At 39.1% G+C, this 19,666-nt stretch overlaps 2 long non-coding RNA genes across 3 annotated transcripts; one reads left to right on the top strand and one right to left on the bottom strand.

Moving 5' to 3' along the window:
• Positions 1-10,953: 10,953 nt before the first annotated feature.
• LOC110878072 lies at positions 10,954-14,486 on the bottom strand. Its single transcript, XR_004866033.1, has 3 exons — positions 12,113-14,486; positions 11,904-12,000; positions 10,954-11,250 (listed from the first exon to the last, which is right to left on the bottom strand). It is a non-coding gene; the product is annotated as an uncharacterized LOC110878072 (long non-coding RNA).
• Positions 14,487-17,121: 2,635 nt separating this feature from the next.
• On the top strand, positions 17,122-18,895 carry LOC110874467. 2 transcript variants are annotated; one of them, XR_004866034.1, is made up of 3 exons: positions 17,122-17,484; positions 18,094-18,410; positions 18,570-18,895. It is a non-coding gene; the product is annotated as an uncharacterized LOC110874467 (long non-coding RNA). The 2 variants fall into 2 exon arrangements; XR_002555974.2 differs by having other exon boundaries at positions 18,094-18,171.
• Positions 18,896-19,666: the final 771 nt, after the last annotated feature.

A 19,666-nucleotide genomic window follows, 5' to 3' on the forward strand; every position in this document is an offset into this window, starting at 1 on the left:
CAAATACAACTGCACCCAATTCCAAATCATGGGTGGTGTAGTTCTTCTCATGCACTTTGAGCTGTCGAGAAGCGTAGGCAATGACTTTGCCTTTCTGCATGAGTACACAGCCCATGCCAGTATGTGATGCATCACAATACACCACAAATTCATCTATACCATCGGGCAACGTCAATACTGGCGCATTGCTCAGCTTCTGCTTCAGAATGTCAAAGGATTCCTGCTGCTTAGGGCCCCAATCAAACTTAATCTTCTTACGGGTCAATGAGGTTAGGGGCGCAGCAATCCTTGAGAAGTTCTCGATGAATCTCCTATAATATCCTGCCAATCCGAGGAAACTGCGAATCTCAGTAGGAGTCTTCGGCTCCTGCCAATTCATGATTGCTTCTACTTTAGCGGGATCTACTTGGATACCACGCTCGCTTACTACATGTCCAAGGAACTGGACTTCTCGAAGCCAAAATTCACACTTCGAGAATTTGGCATAAAGCTTCTCTTGATGCAAAAGTTTGAGAATACAACGAAGGTGTTTCTCATGTTCAGCTTGGCTCCTCGAGTAGATAAGAATGTCATCAATGAAGACGATGACGAACTTATCTAAATAAGGTTTGCAGACACGGTTCATGAGATCCATGAATGCGGCTGGTGCGTTAGTGAGCCCAAAAGGCATCACTAGGAACTCGTAATGTCCATAACGAGTCCTAAACGCGGTCTTGTGCACATCTTCATCTTTGACTTTCAACTGATGATAACCTGACCTGAGGTCAATCTTTGAGAAGTAGCTTGCTCCTTGCAGTTGATCGAACAGATCGTCGATTCTGGGTAACGGATACCTATTCTTGATAGTGACCTTATTAAGCTCACGATAATCGATGCACAGACGCATCGAACCATCCTTCTTTTTAACGAACAAGATTGGCGCTCCCCAAGGAGATGAGCTAGGTCTAATAAAACCTTTAGCTAATAAATCATCCAACTGCGTCCTCAACTCCTTCATCTCCGTTGGTGCCAATCTATATGGTGCTCTTGCTACAGGTGCTGCACCTGGAATAATGTCTATCCGGAACTCCACTTGTCTATCCGGTGGCAACCCGGGTAGCTCTTCAGGAAATACTTCAGGATATTCCGAGATAACAGGGATATCCTCAATCTTCGGCTTCGGCTCATCAATGGTAACTTGTGCCATATAAATGACACATCCTTTCTGCATGCATCTGGATGCCTTGAGCATGGACACTTGCTCCGGCAATCCATGATGGGTATCTCCTTGAATAGTAAGTGACTCACCAGACGGAGTCTTCACTATCACCTGCTTTCTGTTGCACAGAATCTGGGCTTGGTTACTCGACAACCAATCCATGCCTATCACTATGTCGAATCCAGCTAGCTTAAAGGGAAGCAAGGATAGCGGGAAAGAATGATTCCTAATGGATATAACACATCCATCTAGAACAGTCGAGGCGGTTTCTATGGTTCCATCGGCTAATTCTACCTCATATTTCACACTTAAGGTTTTAACAGGAAGGTTCAACAATTTACAAAACTTATTATCTACAAACGACTTATCAGCTCCTGAATCAAACAAGACTCTAGCAAAAACATCATTTACAAGAAACGTACCGGTAATGACGTTATCGTCAAGGACTGCTTCCTTTGCGTCCATTCTGAAGACTCTCGCATTAGTCTTCTTCCCATCATCAGTTTTCTTCGCATTCTTTGGGCAGTTGGGCCGAATATGCCCTTTCTCGTTGCAACCGAAACAAGTTGCATCCTTCATTTTCTTGCAATCCACAGCTTTATGATCTGTGGACTTGCAGATCCCACAACGTTTCTCGAAAGACTGGGACTTAGACTCCTGCCTGCATCTCCCAAAATGATGCCTCTTACAAACCTTGCATTTGGGTTTCTCACCCGACTGATCCCCTTTCTTGAACCCCGACCCTTTCCTATGGTCGTTGTTTCCCTTGTGTCGTTTCTCAGATCTTCGTGAGGTGTCATCCTCACGTTTCCTTTTGTTCTCTTCCGAGCTCTTCATAGCTCTAAGTCTGACGACATCTTGAGTGAGGGAGAGGGATAGGTCAGCTACTGATCTAAATGTAGTAGGCCTTGAAGCCTTGACGCTTGCCTTTATCTCCGGTGCCAGACCCCCAATAAATCGAGCAATCCTACGCGGCTCCGGGGTCACCAGATAAGGCACTAACTGGGATAAGGTGTTGAACGTAGTAAGATACGCTTGACAATCGAGATTCTTCATAACTAGAGACACAAAATCCGATTCAATTCTCTCGACCTCATGCTGCGGACAGAAATTCTCCTTGATCAGTGCTACAAACTGATCCCATGTCATGTTATACAGAGCGGTCTTTCCAGTAGCTTGTAGAAGCGATTTCCACCATGCTAACGCGTTTCCCTTGAACGACTGGGACGCGTACTTCACAACATCCCTATCAGCACACCCGCTGATATCGACCACAGTATCCATCTCATCAATCCACGTCATACAATCGACGGCTCCCTTTTCCCCAGTGAAATCTCTGGGCTTGCAAGATACGAAGTATTTGTACGTACAGGACCTGCTGTGCGTATCATGGTTCATCTTAACTTCTTGCTTTGGGATGCTGCTGTGGTTGGAGGAGTGATTATCATCCTCAGCTTTCTTCGGCTCACTCTTTTTAGAAGGTGGCTTACTATGAGCCTCAGAATGAGTCTTGGGCTTTTCGTGCGGTTCTGTTCGGGTCCTACTCCGAGTACCACTAGATTCCCTGAATTGCCTATCCATAGCTTTGGCAACATCGTTATCTATCAGTGCTTGCAACTCTGCACCGGTAACGTGAATCTTTGCATTATCTGAGTGTTCCCCAGAATGACTGTTGGTCTCCTCCGATTTGGCCATTGTAGCTTTAAGCTACAATAAAGGACAAGGTCTATTTAGAACCTAACAGTATCATCGTTCTAAACGATTTATTAACCATGGTATCAAGAACCTTAGCAGTTAATTTAATAAATTTCATTCAGGCTCTTATTAGCAATCAAGGAATGAAAATATATATATTGGCACCATAGGCCTAGTCACATGGACAATTACTAAATTTATAAATTTAGGTTTTTATAGGATTATAAATTGTATAGTTAAACAAATAATCCTTTACTAGACAGAGAGTCATAAACCACAACTGTCACTATATGACATAGTCATAACCCGTAGGTATCAAGTCATTAATAGACTTGTATACAGATATAATCTGTAGATAATTTATTAAAAAGGGTGGCTTGTGTGATTTTACAGATCATGCTTGGCCAGGAATGTTAACATATTTTCAGATGTTAACAGGGAGTTGAATCCTTTCAACCAGGTTTTACCATCATGGCCAGGCCTGTTAATAAGGCATTCAAGCTAGGTTATACCTTACTAAGATTCTTATAAAATGGCAAATCAAATAAAAATTGATATTTTCCATTATTTTAATATTATATTCATGCATATAAATAAAATGAGAAATTCAAATTAACCATTTCAAATTTTAAATAAAGTACTAGTACATCTTTGCCCTAAACGGGACTTTAATTCAAACATCACGAATAACATGCCCGCGCAGGGGCTAAACAACTAACAATCAACGACAAATGAAATAAAACAAACCCACGCAGGGGTTAACAGGACGACATACCCTCGCAGGGGTAGAATAAGGGAAATATACCCACGCAGGGGTAGAGTACGGAAATAGATGTCCACGCAGGGACATGAGTAATGAGATAACAATCAAAGGATTCAATGATCCTTCTTACTCTTACCCTTGAGTAAGTCAAACACCTTCTTGAACATACCACTGTTGCGTCGGCGATCAGCTCGCATCTCGTGTTGCAACTCGCGTCGCATGCTGTTAATCCCATGCAGGATTTCTTGAACCTGCGGCGGCGACTTCATAGGCGTCGGTGGCGGTGGCTGGTACTGCTGCGGCTGCGGTGGCTGTGGCTGCTGGTAACCCGGAGGGTAGCCAAAGATAGACTGCCCAGCAGTCCAAGTGTCTCTAAATGGACCACTAGGTGGGAGTGAGCTGTAGTTCACAGCTTGCCAATAAGGGTCTCCTGTGTAATCATAACCCTGAGGGAAAACCTGCTCGAACGGGTTAAACTGAGCTGCGCTGGCATAAGCTGGAATCGGCTCTCCATAGTTCTGCGGCGGCAGAGGCGGGATCGGTACTGAAGTGACCTCCGATACGGGATGCTGAGACTCCCCCGTCTCGGACTCCTCGGGAAGAGGCGTGTAGCGGCTGCTACCAACATGTGGAGGGGTGCCTATGCGAATCCCTCCGCGCGTAGACATGCGCGCATTCCTCCTTGGCCTCTGAGGCGGAGGAGGTAGAACTGGTGGCGGCGGTGGTGACGGAGTGATCACGTCACGCCATAGGGCCTCAGATAGGTCCTGCTGTAGAGGCGGCTGCTGCTGAAGCTGCTGCTGCTGGGAGTGGTGCTGCGAGTGCACCGGCGAACCATGGCGAGACTGGAGCATCGGAGAGTTGTGGCGGCTGGGGGTGTAATACCAATCGTACTGCTTAAATCTCTCCTGAAAGCTGTCCACACCATTGTAGGGTGATCCCCTAAATGGCGACCCATCCGATATCTCGATGGGATGGTTGGGCGTACCTGACGGTGGCAGTGAAGGGTCCGTGTCTTCATCAACTTCCATCTCGTGACCACCAGGAAAGTGGTCCTCCGGTCCTAGTGGGTTATGACCCACTGGCTCATCCACAAAAGCATCAGGGTTATACAGACCCTGGTAAACTGGTGCTGGGTACTGGTGAGGTGACTGATGGAGCGGTATGTAAGATCCATGAGAACCATGGGGCCCATTCTCCGAGTGGGGCCCAAATGATTGGGGTAGTGATGGCGAAGTGCTCATAGACACCGAGTGTCTAGCCTGCTCGGCGAATGATCCCCAAAGATCATTGGCTGCAGTGTGGTGTGTAGCGGATGGAGCTCGCCTATGTGAGGGCCCTGCCTCATGATCGTGAGATGTAGCGAATCCTCCTCGACCTCTCATCCGTGGCGGCATAATGATCCTGTCAAAAGTCAAACAAGTTGCACAACAAAATATGTAAGACAATGCAATTAATAATAAAAAATAAAATAAACGAAATGTTGAACATTTCCTAAGTTCTTTGTCTAGACTCGAAAATCGAGGAATGTGCAATTGTGTAACTGAGATTAAAGACAAAAGATTAGTGTTTAATTCACTCAGCGTTGGCTCTGATACCAACCTGTCACACCCCGATTTCCACGTGTCACCGGTGGGCCCGGTGTGGGGTACAGTGACGTAGTTGGCATCGTCATAGACAATCAACACAATATAATAATGCACAGCGGAAGCAGAATAGATACATTTCAACTTTTAAATAAATTGCAATAATAAATATCACAGTAGTTGAAACGGATCCACAGGCGGATCAAATACAAATAAGATAAAATATTGTTCAACAGATATTTGTCGTCCGAGCTTGCGAGACTATAGTGGACGCTCTTAGGAAACAGCCAGCCTATTTTCGTATAGTACCTGCACTTAACCTTTGGGGAAAAATACGTCAGTTTACACTGGTAAATACAAATCGACTGACTCATTTTGAAAATAATTGAAAATTGATTTAAATGCACAAGGCATAAATATTTTTATTAACTTGGGATAATTATATAATATAAACTTGTGAACGATTTACATGCACTCGTATCTTTGGTGGCCCGGGATCTGCTGTCCGGGCTAAGAATTAAATGACACACCACATTAAAGAGTTATACACGCCGAGTGTACGCCTACACCCCGTGCTCTGGTCGTGGCCATCTCGTAAGATAATGCCAAGGATATCCGGGACACGGTCAATAACCCCCAAAGTCTAAAGTAAGACAAAACTGTTTAAACGAGTCGCACAAGCTATTCAAGACTGTACACCCATAAGGTGCAGGACTTGTGCGCCCGATCAAGCGGTATTTTAAATACCGTACCCCAAGCCCGTATAGGGAAAATAAGTCAAAATGTATTTACCTGAGCAAGTATGTAACACAAACGGTAAGTGTGGTAGCTTTTACTGGGCCTCCTAATCTGGAACAAAGGTTTATAATTAACCTATTAGATTCCTAACGGGTCTTTTATTTAAGCCTAAGCTTTGACCGGTTAGTTTTAAGAATGATACGGTTTACGCACGATTAAGCGAAAGACCGGATAGAATGTGATTTAGACCCGACAAGTTTGAATACTTGTATAATATGGGTATACTAAATACATTCTGGATTTTGAAATAAAAATGATATCGTTTGACCCGTTTCGGTCAATTTACGCAAACTAGTTACGTAAACCGAACCGAACGCGAAAAGGGCGATACGGGTAGACAAATGATTCAAATGCAAGTTCCCTGATATAATATGCTTTAAATATGATATAATATCAGTAAGTTATGTTCTATATTGCCCGGAATAATTTTAAACTCAATTTATGCCTTAGAAGGGCATTTTGGTCTTTTTAAAAGATTATAAAAGAGTCAAATTAGAAATCTGAGTTTCGGGTCTGGTTCATACAGTAAATATACCTCATTTAACATATTATAACAGTAGGGTATGACCCATATATCAAATTTATCATTTAAAATCAAACTATGCACCGTAGGGGTATTTTAGTAAATTCACAAGGGCTAAAAATGCCAAAACTGGAAATCTGAGATCATATACTTATACTTACTGTTATTATATGAAAATATGCTAATTACATCAGTAGGTATAAGTCTTACATGTTTAAAACAAGTATAACGCTTACTATGCGCTTAAAACGCTAAATATGCGATTTAGAGCCGTTTCCGGGTTTATATATGAAAGCTGAGATTTTTATATTTCCAGAAGGCTCAAAATAATTTATTTAACATTTGAAATCAGTAGAAAAAGGTTTCGGGTCAAAAGGATGTGTAAAACTCATTTTATGGCTTAAACGGTCAAAACCGACATAACCCGTAATAACTAGGCGATCTAGGATCCGTTCAGCCAAAAATTAATTAAAAATCATCAAAATTCCCAGAATATTATAATACATCAGTTGGTAAAAAGTTTTATACCAAAACGTGGCCAGAAATAGGTCATATGCGAAAAGGGTCGTTTATGTAAATTAAGAACATAGTTTTACGCTAATGGCCATAACTCAAAATCTGGACCACCAACTGATCCGAAATTTTCGGTGCAAGTTTATATATTAGAAATAAAGATTTCTACTCTTTCACTTTTCCAAAAATCACGTTTTATATCAAAAAGGGCAAAATAGTCAACTTTATGCATAAATCGGAAACATGCATTCGAATCGGCTAAGCATAGACTTAATCAACAAAAATTCCAGAAAGTTTTACCAAAATAAAAATGGTCAAAAATACTCTCCAATACAGATCTCAAACATGCATGTACGAATCCGAATCGATAGTCTACGAATTAGTCGTTTTATAGGACTTTCGGCTCCGATTCGTATTTATACTATAGATTGTCGAGTTGATCGTGGTAAAATACATTCTTATATTCATAATAAAGCTATCTATGAAGATCAAACAGATTGCATGTCATTTATTTTACCATTTAAGCTATTTTTCTCAAAAATCACTTCTGTTGACTTTTTAGAATCACGTTTGACTCGACAATTAGCATGCATGTAGTGGGATTCAGATAATACCCTTTAGAGGGTTTGTTTCCCACATAAATACCAACATATATCAGGTTTCAATTCGAGAAATGACTGATTGAAACTTGTTTAATCAGAAAGTCAAAGCTTATGAACAAACAGTTTGACTTTTAGCAATAATCAAAGCAAGAACGGATTGGAGATCGAATTAGAAGCTTACCAAGGTCCTATTGATGTTAAGCTAACACTGGAAATCGGCCTTGATGTCCAGAAATGCTTCAGAGATGCTTGAGAGCTTTTGCAAGTTTGGAAGTTCTTGTTCACAACACAAGTGTTTAGTAAAATGAGCTTTGGATCAGATTTAAAGCTGAATTGTTGATGTTTGCAAGGGGTTACTGTGGCCTAGGCATGCATGCAATGTTATTGGAGCTTTTGGGAGGTGAAAACAGCTGTTACCCACTTAATTTCGGACCCAAATCGCTGCTGTTCGCGGATTCTGCACCTGGGTTTATTGGCAGCTCCAAAGTTTGCCCATTTGTTGCAGTTTTGGTCCCTGTACTTTGGTTGCGATGATTTGGCCATGAATCTTGACTCGTAAACCCCCGAATCTGGTTTTTAAGAACCCTTGGACATTTACCAACATGGTAATGTCCTCGTTTAACTTTGCGCTCGCCCGAAAAGCCATAAAATTCGACGTTGACGCTTTTAACCCCTCAAGTACGGTTTTGGCCATAACTTTCTCATATGATAACGAAACTTCATGAAATTTTTACCACATATTCTAGTGAGTATATTTTAGCTTTACAAAGCTTCGGGTCTGCCAAAAGATCACTCAGAGGTATAAATTCAACATGTTGACACTTTTAGCCCCTATAGTTACGGTTTTGGCCATAACTTTCTCATACGTTGACGAAACTTCATGAAATTTTTACCACATATTCTAGTGAGTATATTTTAGCCTTACAAAGCTTCGGGTCTGCCAAAAGATCACTCAGAGGTATAAATTCAACATGTTGACACTTTTAGCCCCTATAGTTACGGTTTTGGCCATAACTTTCTCATACGTTGACGAAACTTCATGAAATTTTAACCACACATTCTAGTGAGTATATTTTAGCTTTACGAAGCTTCGGGCCTGCCAAAAGTTCACTCAGAGGTATAAATTAAACATGCTGACACTTTTGGCCCCTATAGTTTGCAATACTTCACTTTTGTGCAATTTCCGCGTCGTATGATCCATGAACCATCCGTTTAAGGTTATAAACATTATGTAGGGTTATCATAGAGCCTATTTATCCATTGTTGACACTTTGGACCCTTACGTTCCATAGTTTTCACTGTTTGTCACTTTTAGTCCCTCTAAGGTATGTTTTCACATACCGGAACCTTATGACACGTGTCAAGACATTATTGGACGAAATTTTTCGAGGTGTTACAGCAGATGTTACAAATGAGCTCTGGAATCTTTTTCAACCATTTCTCCACCAACAACAACAGATGGCTTAGCAGCAGCATGCAAAACATGTTCAAGAGCTCAGAGAAGCAATGGAGTCTAGCTTCAAAACCACACAAGCAGACATCAAGGCTCTAAAAACACATCTGTTGGCAACCACTGGCACTGCTCCTCCAACAGTTCTTTATATTGATGAAATCCCCTCAGATAATGCCAAAAGGGGGGAGAAAATTAAGGAGTGGATAAAGAAAGGTTTGATAATGGGGTGTATCTTGATCCAGAAAAGGATGCAATGCTCAGAAACATTCCTTTGCCAGATGGTAGCAAAAAGTTTGATGTTACCCAGAATGCACTTGATGATGGTGTCATAAGTGTAAAAAGGGATAAAGCCGCAAAGGATTTATCAAGGTGGAATGAGGAGAAGAGAGCTTTCATGGAGCTGAATGAGCAGGGTTGTTCTGGTGAAAAGGATGATCAAAATCTTGTTCCAAAAAGAAATCTTACTAGAAAAGTAAGGAAACCCAAATCCACACCATCCAGCCTTCCTAAGCATACTTCAAAACCACCATCCAAAAGCCACCAACATCAAACCTCCACCCAAACAGCTGTTGCAACTTCTGTTGTACCAACATCTGCTGGTACTCCAGTTGTTACAACAACTGCTCTCACTACAACACATACCACTTCAACACACACCACTACCACTGCCTTATCACCATCAAAAAGAACATCTCCACCATCATTTCCTGCCATAAAGCAGAAGACAGCAGATGTTAAAACATCTGTCGTAATGGCAACAGTGGTTGAAACACCAGTTGTTTCAACAACTGTTAGTCAGTCACAAACCACTGCCACTCAAATCACCTCCACTGTTACACCCAAAACATCATCTGCCTCTCCTAAAATAAAAAGGAGAAGGATTATCATATCAGATGATGATTCTCCATCACCACCACCAACAGCTTTAAAATCCCAAGCACTTGTCACAATTCCAAAACCCATTCCTCTCTCTTCAACTCAAACTCAAAAGCCATTACCTCCTGCAGGTGTTGTATTCACTTCAAGAAAACTGGGTTTTTAGTACGCGCAAAAGCGTCCTAAAATGCTATTTTATAGGACCTTTCATTTAATAGGACCAACGGTAAAAGCGTTTCATGTAAAGGGGTCGTAATAAGTCCCGGAACTAAAAAAGCGTCCTAACATCTCAAGTAAGATTATGAAACCAATTTTATGGTCGCGTAATATGTCTTTGAACAACCAAAATAGTGTCCTAATAAAAACATATTAGGACACTTTTACGATGTTCTAACATGTGCTTACATACTTTTAATCTTTTGATACACTTACAAGCGTCCTTAGAAATTAATTGATAGGACCCTTATGATGTAACATTATAGCTAATTTGGTACCAAGAAAAGGGTCCTAATATACCAAATAAGATCATGAAACCAATTTTATGGTCGCATAATATATATATAGACAACTTGAATAGCGTCCTAACAAGAACATATTAGGACACTTTTACAATCACTACAAAAAAATTGCCATCTTGTGGCACACAAAAAGTGCCACAAAAAACCAAAAAAATGCCACTAAAGACCTTTGTTGGAATGGGCGGCACACAAAAAAATACCACTAGAAGCGATGACCCTAAAGCCTATTAGTGGCACTTTTTTGATCTGCCGCTACAAACTTTTGGGCTTTTAGTGGCACTTTTTTGTTTGCCACTATATAGTTTTGAGCTTTTAGTTGTACAAATTAAATGCCACTATCGACATTTATCATATTAGTTTTGATTAATTAAAATCATTATTTATTTACAATATAAAATAAAAATAAAAATAAAAATAAAAGTATAAAATATAGAAAGCATAATATCATAACTTCTATTATCTTCCAAATGTCTAACAAGTGTCACATTAAGTCTAAATATCTAACATATAAAACAAAAACCTAACAAATATTTAAATAAAAACTCGAAACTTCATTATGCTCATAAATAATATCCTCATCAATTGTGTCATGGTTGATGGTTATCACCAACTCCCATTATGCAAAGTTTCATATCCTATTCACCATTTGGTCATTCACCCTCCTTACACTGGTTTGCAACATATGACATCCATCTTGCTAAACCAACAGCTCCCTAGCTCCCTGACTGAAACATTGAAGACAAAAAGTATTATTTCTAAATTCCAGATGCACAAGTTAAACTTTTAAAAAGTTTAAAAGAAACTAATTAATAGCAACAAGCTTTTTCAAGTGAAATAATCAAGATTCTATAATCATTTGCCAACAAAAGTGGAACTAAGATCAAGGGTACATAATAAACTTAAGCCATGGTAGTAGCCATTCCACCCTGTCATGTAAAATCGAAGACACAATTAGTTGCAAAGAGCAAAAGTTTTAACATGTGAAAGTTGAAATTAGAGTTAGCCATTTTAGCCCATTTAATAAAGAACTAGCAAGTGCACCCCGCGCGTTGAGCTGGGCTCGTGCTATTTTTAAATTTCAAATCTATCTATGATTAGCCAACTTTTGAGAATAAAGTAGTACTAACTGTAACCATGATGACTCGGAACGGTACCGGTATTCTGGTTACTTTAACAGTCAATACTGGTACCGAACTGTAACCATGACGGTTATTTTTTATACCAGAACCGGTACTCGTTTTTCGGTATCGGTACAACACTCATCCCTAGAATAAAGCATCAGAATAAATTTTAATAACATAAGCTTACGCATTTACACCATGAGATGCCTAATCAATTGCAAAAAAGAAGAAGATAATATTGTACTCTTGATATTTACCAATGGAAGTTTGTTGGTGCTAATATTCCTGTTTCGAGTATCTTTCACACAGTTCATCAACTTTCTATAGGTAACGAGTTTGTATTGCTAAATAGACCTGAAAAGAACATTATACAAACCAACAAATATATTCACTAAAAGTTCATCTAAATAATACATCATTCCATGCTAAATTATTAGAATAATGTTAAGTACCTGAACTCACTTACCGTATAATTAAAAAGTTGACTGTCAGATTTTTCCCTTATATATGCTATATGTCCTAGCATCCATTTTTTGCTAGCTTCTTTTGTGAGCTGCAAATAAGACTCATAAATAACAAATTAAATAAGTTTAACTAAATGAGCTGTAGAGGGCGCACAAATTTAGTGGAACTAGAGGTAGTAATTTTTTATCCATTTTTTTATGAACTTGGTTTTAAAAAGCGAGAGGCACACAAAAGCGACGAGGTCTAAAACCGAGGCGCAAAGCGCGAAGCGCAAAAGCGACAGGCTTTTCGTACCCTAGGCACAAGCTAATTATATATATATTTTTTATATATATCCCAAAGGTTTCTAGTATCATTTACCTAAAATTGTGACACAAGTAACCTCTATATATGTTTTAATATTTAAATAACCCATATGTACAACCTAAGAAGCACAAAATCTATACTATACACTCAAAGTACAACTAAGAAGTTATATGTACAATCAATAAAACTCCATAAAAAGCAAAGAAAAGGAAAAAAACTAAGTTAGAAAAAGTTTTGGGTTAGAATTTTAAAATAGTATAACATCAAGGATGAAAACTGTAATTTTGTGAAAACAAAAGATAAAAAGTAAAAGGGATGTAAACCCTGAAACTCGTCACTCTCTATTTGATGTCTAGCTATCACTCTTACATCCCATTCTCTCAAAAGCACTTAAAATCGTTAATTCTGGAATATTTCATCTCCATTTTTATGAATAGCAGGTGTTTCATCTTCATAAGTATGGTTGTTTCTACATAGAATGTGTAATTTTCATATAAGGTCCTTAAAGCGCACACTTCAGTGCCTCGTCGCCTTACAAAAAAAAGCGCTAAAGCGCACCGCTTCTTGGGTTTCCTCTAGGCGCTAAGCAAAAAAGCGAGGGACCCTGAGCCTTGATGAGCCTCGTGCCTAGGCGCGCCTAAGGCGCGCTTTTTAAAACCAAGTTTATGAATAGACAATTTTGGCTTGCGTCTCAATCTTAGACGGGTCATTCTAAAAACATGCTAAAAATAAATGGGTGGAATGTGTCAAATGAGTGAAAAGTTGCTCGAACTCTATATTTTTAACGTATAACCTCCCAAATCATTCATATTCAAAAGACTCCGATTATAATTTCAAAAATATTGTTTTTTTCTCATGAATCTATTTTACAGCAACAATTAAATGAACTAGATTGAGCAGTGGCGAAACTTGAAAATTTCAACCGGGGGGTCGGAAGTCACCGGACCTAAAAGTATATACCTAGGGGGGTCGAAAACGTACATACCTAAAAATTTCTATACGAAACGTACATACATAACACTACTAAGCGAAAAGTTTGGGGGGTAGCCCCCCCCCCCCCCCGGGGGGGTCGAAAACGTATATACCTAAATTTTATAGTCAATTCAATGGGTTGTATGATACAGGTAAAAAAAATAAAAGCATATTACATTATGTCAAAGTACCTTCAGAACTGAATTAAAGATTTAAATTGTCCACTATCTTCTCACATTGTATCATGTACAAACTTAATAAAAAAAGTCTTCGAATCATAATATCTAGTGACAGTAAAAAACCCTCAAGTGCAGAATGTGTACCTGACCATAATTGTTCCATCTCCGGCAAAATACCTATTTTGCTGAGAACCAATTCTAACCGGAACCTATTTTGCTGATGAGCCGTTCTGAGCCAAACCATATTAAATCCATTTTTAATTTGACCCGCTCTAACCTGAACCCAATCTAACCTGCCACTCAACCCAACCAGACCCAATCCCTTAACAATGTGACTACAACACCAATTATGGTTTAAGTCTTAGTTATCAATTTGATAGCTTCTTTTATTCTTTTAATATTGTGGAATGTATAGAACATTGAGTTTATGAAGAGTTAAAAAAGAACCAGCTTTAAAGGGGATGGCACTCCAATAATGGGAAACAATCCAATCAAATTGTTTGCCGGTGTTAATAAAGCTTGTTCTTGTTTCTTTCTGGGCGTTAAAATTTTTACCCATTTTGAACCTCAAATCAAATTGCAGCAGTTCTTTTCTGTTTTAGATTTATAAATTTTTATAATCTGAACTCCATCATAGTTTAACTAACATGAAGTAAAAAAAGAAAGAAGCTTACTATACTACCATTGAGATTACCTTTGAGATCAACAATAGGGTTTAAACGAACCTTAAGGGCGGAAGAGAGTGACTAAGGGAAGGCGAAGGGCTGCGTGACTGAGTCGTGGATGCTGGAGTGGCTCCGCCGACGGCGTGTGGTGGGCTGGTGGCTGGAGAGTGGAGACATCAGACACCTTTGTGTTAGGGTTTGAGAATAAACAGCAGGAAAGGGGAAGCGCGGCAAGTAAACCCTAATTCTAATTCGATTGGCCTTCTCTTATACCCTCTCCGTGAGAAAGCTTAAACCACATATTAGACCGTGGGGTATGGTAGAGCTTGGGTTAGAGCATTTGGTGACACGTGAAACGGGAGCCTCCACTGCCTGGTTACGTGTCCCCAGGGTATGGCGTGGCGTTGGTTAGGCTTGGGTTGGGTGCACCGCGTGGCAGAATGTTCAAAAAAATTACAAAAAAATTTATAAAAATCACACAACATTTATAAAAAACAACCTACAACTTCATTAAAATTTTAAAAATTACATAATCCTAAAAATTACAAAAAAACCTAGAGCGTTAAATAAATTTCAAAAAGGTCGATCTTGTCGAACGCCTTTCGCTCCTTGTCTCGAAACTCTATGTTCGCCACCGCCACCCGGTCCTCGTGGCTTAACTCGCCACCTGGAACGGCTTCGTAGTAAGCCTTGAAACGCTCGAGCTTGGACCGTAGCTCCCGCCATTTATGTTGGCACGCGTTGAGGTTGTGGCGGTCGTTACCGACGTTATGTCGGTAGGCCGCGAAAGCTTCCGGCCAATATTTTGTTTGGCCCAGTGGCCGCCCCTTGATAGCGTCAACGACGCTTGTGACGAGAGCAAGTTCTTCTTCGTTTGTCCAGGATACCATAGCGGGTTCGTGGGATGTTGGGGTTGGGGTGACCGGCTGGGATAGCGGGTTCGTGGGATGTTTGGGATGGACCACACGGTGGGGTTTGGGATGGACCACACGGTGGGGTTTGGGGTTATTTATAGGGGATGTTGGGGTTGGGGTGACCGGTTGGGGTGACCGCTTGGCAAAGCCAAACGGTTTGAATTTAAAATTCAAACTTTTCATATGTCCCGCTATGACATGGCGGGGCCAGCCAATGGAACCAACCCAGCTAGGATGTCAAGACCGCCCCACGCCCGGCTTGAAACCCAAGCCCCAAGGGCCACGCCCCAACCCAAGCCCACCCGGGGTGGTGGCTTGGGCGTTTTCCCCCAACCCACGCCAAAACCCCCGCCCCATACCCCACGGTCTTAGATCGTGGGGTATGGTGGGGCTTGGGTTGGGGGCATGAGTTGACACGTGGAGTTCGAGCCCTCCCATCGCCTAGTGACGTGTCCGTGGGTATGGCGGGACATTGGTGCACGTTTGGGTTGGTAGGTTATTAAACATGTGTAATAATACACATGTGTACTACACATACACATGTGTATGTTTTTTTGGCTTTTTTAATTAGTTTTCGAGTTTTCACAATATATATATATATAGGGAGGAGCTCATGCGAGAACCACCCTTATTGTGAGAACCTTGAGAACCAATGTGAACACAACCTAAAATAGCTAAAAAACCTAAAAAAAACCTAAAAAAACCTAACCCCCAACCCCCCCCCCCCCCAAAAAAAACCTAAACCCCCCACCCCCCCCCCCACCCAAAAAAAACCTAACCCCCCCCCCAAGCTAAAAAAACCTAAAAAAAACCTAAAAAAACCTAAAAAAAACCTAACCCCCACCCCCCCCCCCCCCAAAAACCTAAACCCCCCCCCCCAAAAAAAACCTAACCCCCCCCCCCCCCCAAGCTAAAAAAACCTAAAAAAACCTAAAAAAAACCTAACCCCCACCCCCCCCCAAAAACCTAAACCCCCCTCCCCCACCCCCCAAAAACCTAACCCCCCCCCCCCCCCCCACCCAAGCTAAAATGCTAAAAACTAAACCCCCAAAAAACCTAAAAAAATCTTAAAAAAATCTAAAAAAATCTAAAAAAATCAAAAAAAAAATCTAAAAAATTTTTTTTATTTTTTTAATATTTTTTAGGTTAAAATCGCTACTTTTCGAAGCAAAAAAAAAAATTTTTTTTTTTTAAAAAAAAAATTTTTTTTTAAAAAAAAAAAAATTAAAAATTTTTTTTTTTTTTTTTTTTTTGCTTCGAAAAGTAGCGATTTTAACCTAAAAAATATTAAAAAAAATCAAAAAAAATTTTTTATGTGATTTTTAGCTATTTTTAGGCATTTTTGGTGTGTTCACATTGGTTCTCGCGGTTCTCACAATAAGAGGTGGTTCTCGCATGATCTTCTCCCTATATATATATATATATATATATATATATATATATATATAGTGTCAGGTTTATTGGGGAACACTAAAAAAGTGGGGAACCGACTTAAAAGTACTCGTACCTTATTTTTTATATATAATATTTTAGAGTTAGTCGATGTTAGGGATGAGCTCGAAAGTATTATCTCGAAAATCGTAAAAAATGAATACCTGTATAGGTACGGTATAATAGGGTACCGGTCATCCCTAGTACATGGACATAAGTATATTGTTACTTAGTTTGTAAACTATTTTTTAGATGTAACTTCACTTTAAAAAAATATATTTTTTGTTTTTAAAATATCTAAACAATCTAGCTCTTTCTCCAAAAATTGTTCATTAAACATTATACATAAAAAAAATTTAGAGTTAGTCGATGGATATTACTTTATAACTATTGTTTCTGGTGTAACTATAATTTAAAAAAATAGATTTTGTTATTTATATATACATATATTTAGAGTTAGTTGATGTATAGAATGGAAACATGTAGAACGAGTCTTTTTGTTTATAAATTCTATAATTCTAACTTTTTTTGAATAAACTTTCTCTTCACACTTGTTCCCTCCAATTTTCTACTAGAAAAGTTTAAAAATTCTCCTGCTAATTTTTCGTTTCCCCCCAAAGACCATGATTTCACCAAAATTTGAAGTTTCCTCCACATCTTCACAATTTCACCGCTTAGCTTTCTCTAGTTGTGTTCTCCACCTCCAAATGGACCCTCTTATTCATCGATGGTTGCCGAAATCTATCACCTGCTAGCGAACCACCGTCGCCTAACAGTCGGGCAGCCTTTTGGTTTTACTCAATGATACTTGTACTATTCTCTACACCGTCCGACGGACTCCGACATACAGTTGCCGCCATGTTACCCAACATTCCCCTCATGTTACCCTCATTTTCATACAGTTAGGTAAGATATTCAGTCTTGGTATTTTTCTCTTTCAATGTAGGATTTTTGCTATATCAACATGTCGAAGCCTTGAAGCTAATTGATTATGAGTTTCTCATATAATTTCTGAATTAGGGGTAATGCTTATAGTCGTGTTGTTTCAAAACTAGAAGGTCTAAAGATGCGCACCAACTGCTTGATGAAATGCTTCACCCAAATTATAGAATTACTTTGAGGTTTTAATGCAGCTAGTTCATAAATAAAAAGCAAGTTTATTGTTACTTGTATGCTTATTGTGCTATGTATGTGGGTGTTTGGGGTTCCTTATTTTGAAGAAAAAAGGACTTTTGAAGGGGTAAACGTCCTTTTTAAAAGTGTTTGGCTTTCCATTTTAAGGGCAAAAGTCTTTTTTTGAAGGCAAAAGTCAGGATTTCCTGACTTATTTTTGCTAAAAGGACTTTTGGAAAAGTCAGCAATAAGTTAAGCCAAACATGCCCTATGTATCTTTGGGTTCGTTGTAAGCATAGGGTTCTTATTGCTTTAGCAAAATTGCATCGTTTTGTTGTAGTCAATTGATATTTTTTTAATTCATTTGTTTTTATTTATTAATTAATTGTTTTGAACGTGCAGCTTATATTAAGAGGGCTAGCATGAAATATGGGAACAAACATTTTTTTTATAGACAGGACCAGGCGTGATACCTACAAGGTTAAAAGCAGTTTCATCCATTGAATTATGCCAACACAAATTCCCTTCTAAGACCATGTGTTGTGGAAGGGGAAGATAATGCCCCCACCCTAGGGCATTTTACGCCATTTGGCGGTCCAGTCAGCAAATAGACATTATTGAGCGTTTTTCGGCGTTATTTTTGAATTTTTCTTAAAAAAAAACGCCCCACTACGGGGGATCTAACTAATTTTGGTGTGGAAGGCAAGCAACTATTAGCGGTATAGATTTATTTATTTTTTTTAAATCTGAAAGTGTTTTACTTTACTTTTTTATATTTTTCACCCACCTGCAACTCATGTATAAAGTCCCGTAAATGATGAAATCTTTACAAGCTAAATGCATAAAATCAGTTGAAAATTTTCCCCAAATTAATGCAGGTAGGTTCATGATGTACATGGCTACTCGAGAAGCCTGGCTTGATTTGTTGCTAACATGGGCCTTGTCGTGGGAAATTGCTTCAAAGAACATAAGAAAAGTTGTCACAAGGTGTCACATTTGGTCTTGGTTGGGGGGAAGAGTAGAGGAATACTCGGCTGCAGATATGGATGACATTCGCGAAGATTGGTCGATTTATGCGGTTACCTCTATTGTAACCATATTTTAGGTGTTGACGAATGTATTGATAAACAATTTTTTTTTTGTTAAAGTTAACATATTTGTAATATACTTGACATATGATTATGTAATGGGTTGTTTTGGTATATATATGTGTATTTGTTTTATGAAATTGATTTATTGTTTTTGGTATTATATATGTATCCAAGGTAAATTAGTAATTTAAAAAAAATATTTTTTAAACAATTAAAAGCATGACACGCGTAAACAAATGTCATACGTATGTGTCATAAATGCATGTCATTAATGTGTGTCATTAAAAAGTGTTATAAAATGAGTGTCATGTGTGTCATAAAAACATGACACACAAATGCATGTCATGTTAATTTTATAACTCCTCAATCAACGACACGCTTTTGCGTGTCATAATTACCGTTTTATGAAGCACAATGTGCGTCAAGAAATGTGTATTTTCTAGTAGTGTACAACTGGAGGTGGTTTTCATTTTAGCGGTCCTTTATATATATATATATATATATATATATATATATATAGGAGCGGTTAACATACAAAAGCCTTATCATACTTCACGTACGCGACAATGGTAACCGTCAGATCAGGGCTATAATCACGCATGGAACAGATAATAACGCATGGGATCGGTTTTTTTTTTTTTTTTTTTTGATAATCACGCATGGGATCAAAAAAATAACGCATGGGATCAGTTTTTTTTGGATAATCACGCATGGGATCAAAATCACGTACGTTAAGTTGATTAAAACTGTAATCACGCATGTTATCTATTTCGTCGCGTACGTTAATGTACGTTAAGCCGTGAAGTACATCATACTTTCTCTCTCTCTCTCTCTCTCTAATATATATATATATATATATATATATATATATATATATATATAGG

This window comes from Helianthus annuus, chromosome 9, assembly GCF_002127325.2.
Source record: "Helianthus annuus cultivar XRQ/B chromosome 9, HanXRQr2.0-SUNRISE, whole genome shotgun sequence".
NCBI lineage: Eukaryota > Viridiplantae > Streptophyta > Magnoliopsida > Asterales > Asteraceae > Helianthus > Helianthus annuus.